Raw genomic sequence first — 8,817 nt, 5'->3', positions numbered from 1 at the left:
CATGCCATTTAAAAATTCATAGCAATGAAAACAGTATACTATAATCGTTACTTTGTTATCAGTCTCTATTGTCTGTGTGATTCTAGGTCTCCATTTTGTTTATACCAGCACATCCCTGCCTTTTTTTTCTCTTGAATTGAAGTTTTTGGTAACAATTTGCTTGAATAAAGGGTCTCACTATTAAGAATCAACTCCAGAACCAAGAGAGAATAATTTGTTAACTTAAAAAGGATTAAAAAAAATAAATACAGAAAAATTAATAAGTTAAAAGGGGGACTTTAATAGAATTGATAGCTGAACTCCAGAGCTAGAAAATCTAACAAGAAAGCCAAATGAAAATTCATGTTCTGACATTACGAATTAGACTACATAGGCAACATTAATAAAAAGCAAACATTAATTTAAATTTTGGGCTAATGTATTTGTGTGTGTGTGTGTGTGTATGAAATATAAATGTATTTGTGTGTGTGTGTGTGTGTGGTATGTATGAAATATAAATCACTAAAAGTGAAGCAATAAGAGTTAAAAAGGAAACCCCCAAACAAAACAAATAAAGTAAAGCACTGCTCAGTAGAGTAAAAAATATAAAGAATGAGACAAGTCACAAAAGAATTTATTCCCAAACATTTGGTTTTAAAAATGAGCTCTGTCAAGCATTCAAGGAACAGATAAATTCTATGATATTAGGATAATATTGAAAGCTTTTCAATTTCCTGAGGCTTGATACTTCTAAACATCACTAAGATAGCATAGAAAAGAACACTATATATTCCCATATGAATACAGATGCATATAGATAAAACATTTCTAAAAAAATCATTAGCATGTTCAATTTACACATATATTGCTTAAGTTCTTTTACATGTATCAAATATTACATTAAAAATAACAGGAGAAAAAAGAAGATTATACATAATAGATTTTACTTAGCCCAAGAATGTGAGGCTTGTTAAACACTGGCAAATATAGTAATGTGATTCCTCATATTAGTGAGAAAAATACATGGCTGTGTAACTAATTAAAAAACAAACATTAGTTATAATTCAGCAATCATTTAAATACATTAGTTTCCCATCAACACACTAGACATTTAACGATAATTATATTGGCCATTTCCATTGGTTGGCAGGAGGCTCCTCCGCTAAAGGCTTCCATGGTTTCCACGGTATCATTTTTCTTGCCAGACCTAGTTCATTTCAGCCTGAAGAAGCACCTCTTCTAGGTAGCCACCCTGAACTTGGTCTTCTAATTTCTTTCTTTTTTTTTTTTTTAAAGATTTTATTTATTCATTTGAGAGAGAATGAGATAGAGAGAGCATGAGAGGGGGGAGGATCAGAGGGAGAAGCAGACTCCCTGCCGAGCAGGGAGCCCGATGCGGGACTCGATTCCGGGACTCCAGGATCATGACCTGAGCCAAAGGCAGTCGCTTAACCAACTGAGCCACCCGGTCTTCTAATTTCTTAATATCTGGTTCTGCTTTAACTATACTTAGCTTCTCATTTCTAATCTGTTCTGTATACTTTCTATATACTGCATTTTTAGGAATTTGCTCAAGAATATCAAGAATCTTTGTGTACAATATTCTTAGCCTCTCGTGTGGACTTTCACATATAACCAATCCCACAAGGCCAGTGGTCTTCTTCAGCAAATCCACCATGACATCCATTCAGCATCCATTCTTTTTTTTTTTTTATTCTTATGTTAATCCCCATACTTTACATCATTAGTTTTAGATGAAGTGTTCCATGATTCATTGTTTGTGCATAACACCCAGTGCTCCATGCAGAATGTGCCCTCCTCAATACCCACCACCAGGCTAACCCATCCTCCCACCCCCCTCCCCTCTAGAACCCTCAGTTTGTTTTTCAGAGTCCATCGTCTCTCATGGTTCATCTACCCCCCTGATTTCCCCCGCTTCATTCTTCCCCTCCCGCTACCTTCTTCTTTTTTTTTCCTTAACATATATTGCATTATTTGTTTCAGAGGTACAGATCTGAGATTCAACAGTCTTGCACAATTCACAGCGCTTACCAGAGCACACACCCTCCCCAGTGTCCATCACCCAGTCACCCCATCCCTCCCACCCCCCCCACTCCAACAACACTCAGTTTGTTTCCTGCGATTAAGAATTCCTCATATCAGTGAGATCATATGATACATGTCTTTCTCTGTTTGACTTATTTCACTCAACATAATACCCTCCAGTTCCATCCACGTGGTTGGAAATGGCAAGATCTCATTCCTTTTGATGGCTGCATAATATTCCACAGCATCCATTCTTATGAAATTTGTTAAAAGACCAAATCCATGGTAACTAGATATAGTTATGTAATAAGATGTTTTATCTGAACCAAGAGCAATATGCTGACTGGAGGGTACACTCCAGGATGTTCTGTTAATAGCAAGAACAAAATACCAATGCCTGCTTTCACTTCTACAATGAACAATGCTTTGAAAGTCCTAACAAGTATAAAAAGAGAATAAAAAGAAATAAGAATCCATTCACATTGGAATGAACCTACCATTAGTTACTATTTTTTTTTTTTTTGGTATTATAGAAAACATAAGATAATCAATTGCAAAATCATTTGAACTAATAAAAATTTAAATAGGTGGCCACTTATTTAGTAAATATACCAAAACATAATAGCTTTCCTGTATACCAGTTAGAAAATACAATAGAAAAATAAACATTATATTCGCAATAGCAAATAATCTTTAAATTACTTAAGAATAAGCTTAATAAAAGACATATAAGACATATGTAATTATGAAACTACACTGAATGTCATAGAATAAGAGCTGAATAAAAGAAGTGACATGCTATTTTCCTGTATGGTATGAATAAATAATTTAAATGTATAAATCTTTAAAAATTAATCTATAGATATAATTCTAATACAAAACTCCTGGTATAGTTTAATTTTTGATAAAATCATACTTAATCTTGAAGAATAAATATGAAAGAATATGGTTAGGAAATTTTTGAAAAAACATAATAATTTGTCCTATCACATATTAAAACATATTATGAAGGTATAACAAATAAATAGCATTTTTCTAGAAGTAGATTAGACTACGAGCACCTGGGTGTTTGAGTCAGTTGAATGTTTGACTCTTGGTTTGAGCTCAGGTCATGATTTCCCGGGTCGTGAAATCAAGCCCCACATTGGGCTCTGCACTTAACGAGGAGTCTGCTTGAAGATTCTCCCCCTCTGTCCCAACCCTCCTCACGTGTATGCTCTCTCTCTAAAATAAATAAATAAATCTTAAAAAATTATATTAGACTAGAACCAGACCATAATCTTAAATTAAGACAAGTATAGATAAAAATATAGTATATGACCCATCAAGCCATAAGTATTATGGTATTAAAATACTATATTTTAAGCCATAATATTATAGCCCATCAAACCATTAAGTAAAAAGTGAACTATTTATTTAATGGTATTACAAAACAAGCTAACCATATTTTATGGGCAATATTTCATTGTTATGGCATACTTCAACTGTAACTAATTTAAAAACTGCCAAAAAATCCATAAAATACTTGATGCAAATTGGTGAATATATGAACAATTATCCTGTGAGGTCATGGCCAACTGTAAAACCAAAGGGAAATGTTCATAAATTGGCAAAAACCATAACAACAAAAGCCTTAAATAAAAACAGAAGGAGATAAAACAAAAATTTCAGAATGGCAGAAAACCACTATAAATGGTACTAGAAAGCAAACCACAAATCTGAAAAAAAATTCTGATGTCTATACGCAAATGACCAATTCTGATATGTAAACATTTTTTTCAAGTTGATAAGTAAAAAAAGAACATCTTAATGGAATATTGAGCAAAAGACATAGCATGGAATTAAAATTAATAAATTAAAATGGACAATAAATGATAAAAAGATGTTTGGATTCAATAGCAAGCAAAGAAATGCAAATAAAACAAAACCAAAATAGTATTTTCCATCTATCATATTTTCAAAGACTAAAATACTAAAATACTAATAGTATAATCAGGGTGTTGGAAAGTAACCAAACTTCTTTTGTCAGTTAATAAAAACTTTCTAAAGAGCTATTTAAAAAAAGTATCATGTGCATACCCTTTAATCCAGCAATTCCATTTTTAGTCATTTCTTCTAAGGAATAATACCCTCAAAATTCCAAATGATAGTAGGTTTATTATAGAGTTTAGATAGATAATTTATATATATATATATATTAAGTAATCATAAATAATCTAAGTGTTGAGTAATAGCAACTTAGTAAATAAATTACCTTAAAGTTATACAATGATCTATTACATAGTCATACTAATTGAATATGATAAAAATATATCAATGGAGAGAGAGGAACAAGCACATTATAAATTAGGGTGCCTAATGTGGTCTCATTTTTATATGAAAATAGAAATCTCCCTCCTCTCTCTGTAGGTATATATATATATATATATATATATATGTATGTATGTTATAGGCTGAACTCTATCCCCTCAAAATTCATATTTTGAAGTTCTAACCCGCAGAACCTCAGAATGTGAATATATTTGGGGATAGAACCTTAAAAGAGATTATTACATTAAAATGAGGCTATTAGGGTGATCAAATCTGACTGATATTCTTATAAGAAGAGGGAATTTGAACAGACAAAGCAACACAAGGGTGCAGACATACACAGAAGAGGACACGTGAGGACACAATGAGAAGGCAGGCATTTGCAAGCCAAAGGAGGGAACTCAGAAAAACACAGACCGGCCTACACCTTACTCTTTGACTTCTAGTCTCCAGAACTTAGAGAAAATAAATTTCCATTGTTTAAGTCACCCAGTTATATTTTATTAGGGTAGCCCTAGCAAACTCATGTTCTATGTTTGTGTGTGTGCATGTGTCGATGTGTGTGTTGTGCATAAATATTACATATAAATTATAAGTATATTACATATACTATATATGTTTATGTAGAGACACATATATAATGTTTTCATATATATACACATATATATATATATGTATGTGTGAATATATATATAATTTGATAGGCTAGAATAATATATCCCACAATGTCGATAGTGGTTATTTCTAGATATTAAATATGGTTTTTGGGCATATTTTTTCTAGATATTTATAATTAGTATTTGTTTTTATAAGAACAAAAGTAAAGCCACTTTAATTCACAAAAAAAGAAGCTCAGTACTCAACTGATTGTTTTTCCTTTATATCTAGTATAGTGCCTTATGTACAGAAAAGGCACAATAAAAATTGTATTGATTAAAACAATTAAAGACTAAATTGTATGAATTGACAGGTTTTTGTTCAATGACTCTCAAAAGCACAATAAACCTTCATGGAGATACAGTATCTCCAGATTCTATTCATATTGAGGTCTATGTTTTCATGGTGTTCTGTCTCCTACCCTACCCAGGAGGCAAATGCACAGGACTCATATTTGATTATTAAGTATGTTTACTTCTATTTTTCTTTGAGAAGTTTCAGTTCCTTACTAGTATAGAGTCTATTTTTAGGCTTGATTGGTAACATTTAAAATTTTTTTTCTGACATTTGATTTGTGTGTGTGCTTTTTGTTTTGGTTTGGTTTTTTGTTTTCCCTGACATTGCATTCTGGTTAGGCTATGTATGGATTTGGTGTAATGGCTCCCTGACATTCAGGTTTCTCTTCATGTAGCTCACCATCTCCCTGTTTCCAGCTCTGAAGCTACCATGGCATATTGACAAGTGAGAACGAATAGAGCCTCAGTGTCTGACATAGATAGAGCTATCAAAAAACACCCTGCAGGGGCAAGCCCCAGGTCCAAATAGGTCTTGTTAGATCTGTATAGACACTTTCGAGCTCCTCTTTCTGAACATACATTTAATCATTGTACAGATGCAAGCCATTTTCCCTTTGCCCCTAAACTCTGGATCCTGAGATCATAAATCTGTACCTCCTGCAGGCGTGTATCTTTTATTAATGGAAACATCAAAATTCCAGTGTAGCTTTGGCAACTCAGTTTGCAGAGAATTATTAAGCTATTTTGAGTGCTCCAGAAAAGTAAGATGCATATCTGGTATTTAAAAATGTCATGCAGAGATGGAAATCTAATCAATCATATTTCAGATGAAGGAATAAACGGTCTGTGATTTATGTTATTAGTGAAACTAGTTAATAGAAGTAAATTAGGTTTATGTGTGACAGAGACATTATCAATTAATAGCTCCTGGGTTTTCAGTACCTTGTATATAAAATAAAATAAAATAAAATAAAATAAAATAAAATAATAAAATAAATCCTTGTCTTTAGACCTAGAATCTTAAGTGTCACCAGACAGAATGTATTTCCTCCCTTTTTGGCTCAATCATTTAAGCTTTCTCAAAGATACATTAGATAAGTTAATGAAAGCAAGGTTGGTCATGCTATTAATAACCATCACTGAAATTTGTGGATTCAAGGTGGCTACAACTGGAAAATTGAAATAGAAAGACCTCATGTTGGGAATGTGTGTTGCTTCTCATAGCCAAGCTTCTCAGGGGGATGAGCTCAGTACTTCATCAGAGAAGGGAAGCTTTGCATGTAATGTATGTGATTGCAGGTATCAGTGTTCTGAAATTAGTATTCCCCAAAATACGATCTTAATTTAATTTTCCACAGCCTCTCTGGGGGATGGTTTTGCTGAGGTTACCATTTAGGTAGCTTCATGGTGCAACGTTTATGGGTTTGGGATCAATGGCTTTGCTTATGCAGATCCTGCTGCACTGAACTTGTCCCTGTGTTGGCCAAACTAAGAAAAAAATTTCTGTTTTGTAAGGAAGTAAGATAATAGAGATTAAAAACTAAACTACTTTTATAGAGAACCTGAGAAATATGAAATGGAAGGTTTCAATGTGAAGTATAGAGGGGTTTTCTAAATGGGAACAATATTGATGAAAAGAATTCTGTTAGAAATATCCTAGGAAAGATATAGCTAAGAAATTTAAACTAGATCCTTTTATTAAATCTAGTTAATATTGAGGATTTAAAGGCAAAACTCTTGTACTAGTTATCACTAAAAGCTTATTATGTGCCTAGGACTAATTACCTGACACCGCACAGTTAATTAAATGATGGAACCAGGTTTAAATTCGTTTAGCCTGAATCCAGAGCCTTCTTAACTACCAAGTTGTATGATTCTCTTTTATTATGAAGTGGTGGGAGATAGAAAGCTACTCAAGGCAGTGAATCATGAAAATATCCTCTGGTGTACTTAGAATCTCCTTTAGACCTCAGAGTGTCTTATAAAATTAAATTTTGGTCAAATATATAAATAGATATATAATTATCACAGTTTAGTGTTGATGGTGCACCAATTAGTGAAGAGGAACACATTTTTACAATTTTAAAAAGGTAACCATAATCCATCCCCTCCCTTTCTTTTTTCCTTCTTTCCTTCCCCTATATTTGATATTTGTTCACTTGCTATACAAAATTGAATTGTCCATTTCATCCAATGTCTCTAATTTTCTTTTTAAAAATTATTAGACTTTAAGATAGTATTAGGTTTACAAAAAATTGAGCAAAAAGTACAGTGACTTTCCCCATCACCTCTCCCCTTTGTCCAAGTTCCCCCCTATTTAACATCTTGCATTGGTGTTGGGCCATTTGTTATTATCTCTGAGCCAATATTGATACATTATTATTAACGAAAGTACATTATCTCCCTTCCCCTTGATTGTGGACTGGATGTAGTGATTCGCTTCTAAAGAGTAGAGTGTGGTAGAATTAATTGTATGTGACTTCCAAGATTGGGTTATAAAAGGCATTATAGCTTCCTCCATGCTCATTCTCTTGCTCTGGGGGAAGCCAACTGCCCATGTAACAAGGACAACATGTCAAGAAGCCCTATGGAGAGATTCACGTGGCAAGGAACTGAGACCTCCTGCCAATAGCCATGTGAATGAGCCATCTTGGAAGTAGACCCTCCAGCCCTGATTAGTCCTCTGATGACTGCAGCTCTGGCAAACATTTTGAAAGCAACCTTATGAGAAATGCCAAGCCAGGCCACTTAGCTAAGCTGCTCCCAAATTCCGAACTCAGAGAAGCTATATAACATAATAAATGTCCATTGTTATGTAAGCTTTGGGTTGCAGCATAATTTGTCTCACTGTAATAGATAACTAATACCCAAGGAGATATGATTTGTCAAAAGTTTCTCCCAACTCCTGAAGTATCATAGAAAAGGGGGAAAATTGGAAGAAAACAAGAAAGTAAGGTCTAAAGCATATTGAAACATGGAAAGAAATGGAGCAATGGAAGCAGAAACCTTGGGCTCAAATTGAAATCATGTCAAAAGATCTTAAGAAATAGTAACATTGATATTCTAGGAAAAATACTGTCATTTTAGGATATGATACTTTAAAAATTTAAGAGTCATTTTCCTTGCAAACACTTTTGGTGTTTAGATTACCTAGTGAATCCATTAATCCATCAAATTTCCCAAGCCAGAAATCTAGAGTCTAGTAGATTGTGTTCTTTAACTTGCACTCTTTTGCTAACTGGAAACCAAGTGCTGTTATTTTCAAAACTTCATTAATTTAAAAAATCTGCCTCCTCTTTCCTTAATTCTGCCACTGCTTTATTTCCAGCACTCATTGCTTACAGCTTACAATTCTTCAGTCCCTTCCTGACTACCTCAATGTATTCTTCATAGTTCTATCAAAGTAATCTTTCTAGCATGCAAATATAATTTTATCACTCATCTCTCCTGATGAAGTTCAAACTCATTAACTCAACATAGAAACTCCATGATTTGGCTTCAGACTACCTCTTAAATTTCTTTTCCTGAA

General features: G+C 33.4%; 1 pseudogene; it reads right to left on the bottom strand.

The window, feature by feature from the left end:
• Nucleotides 1-1,100: 1,100 nt before the first annotated feature.
• LOC123841475 (NADH dehydrogenase [ubiquinone] 1 alpha subcomplex subunit 5-like) lies at nt 1,101-1,657 on the bottom strand (annotated as a pseudogene).
• Nucleotides 1,658-8,817: the final 7,160 nt, after the last annotated feature.

Source organism: Mirounga angustirostris, unplaced genomic scaffold, assembly GCF_029215605.1.
Source record: "Mirounga angustirostris isolate CCGP_5_RB_7025 unplaced genomic scaffold, mMirAng1.0.hap1 SCAF_5, whole genome shotgun sequence".
Taxonomy (NCBI): domain Eukaryota; kingdom Metazoa; phylum Chordata; class Mammalia; order Carnivora; family Phocidae; genus Mirounga; species Mirounga angustirostris.
This window is presented reverse-complemented; position numbering and strand designations above follow the sequence as displayed.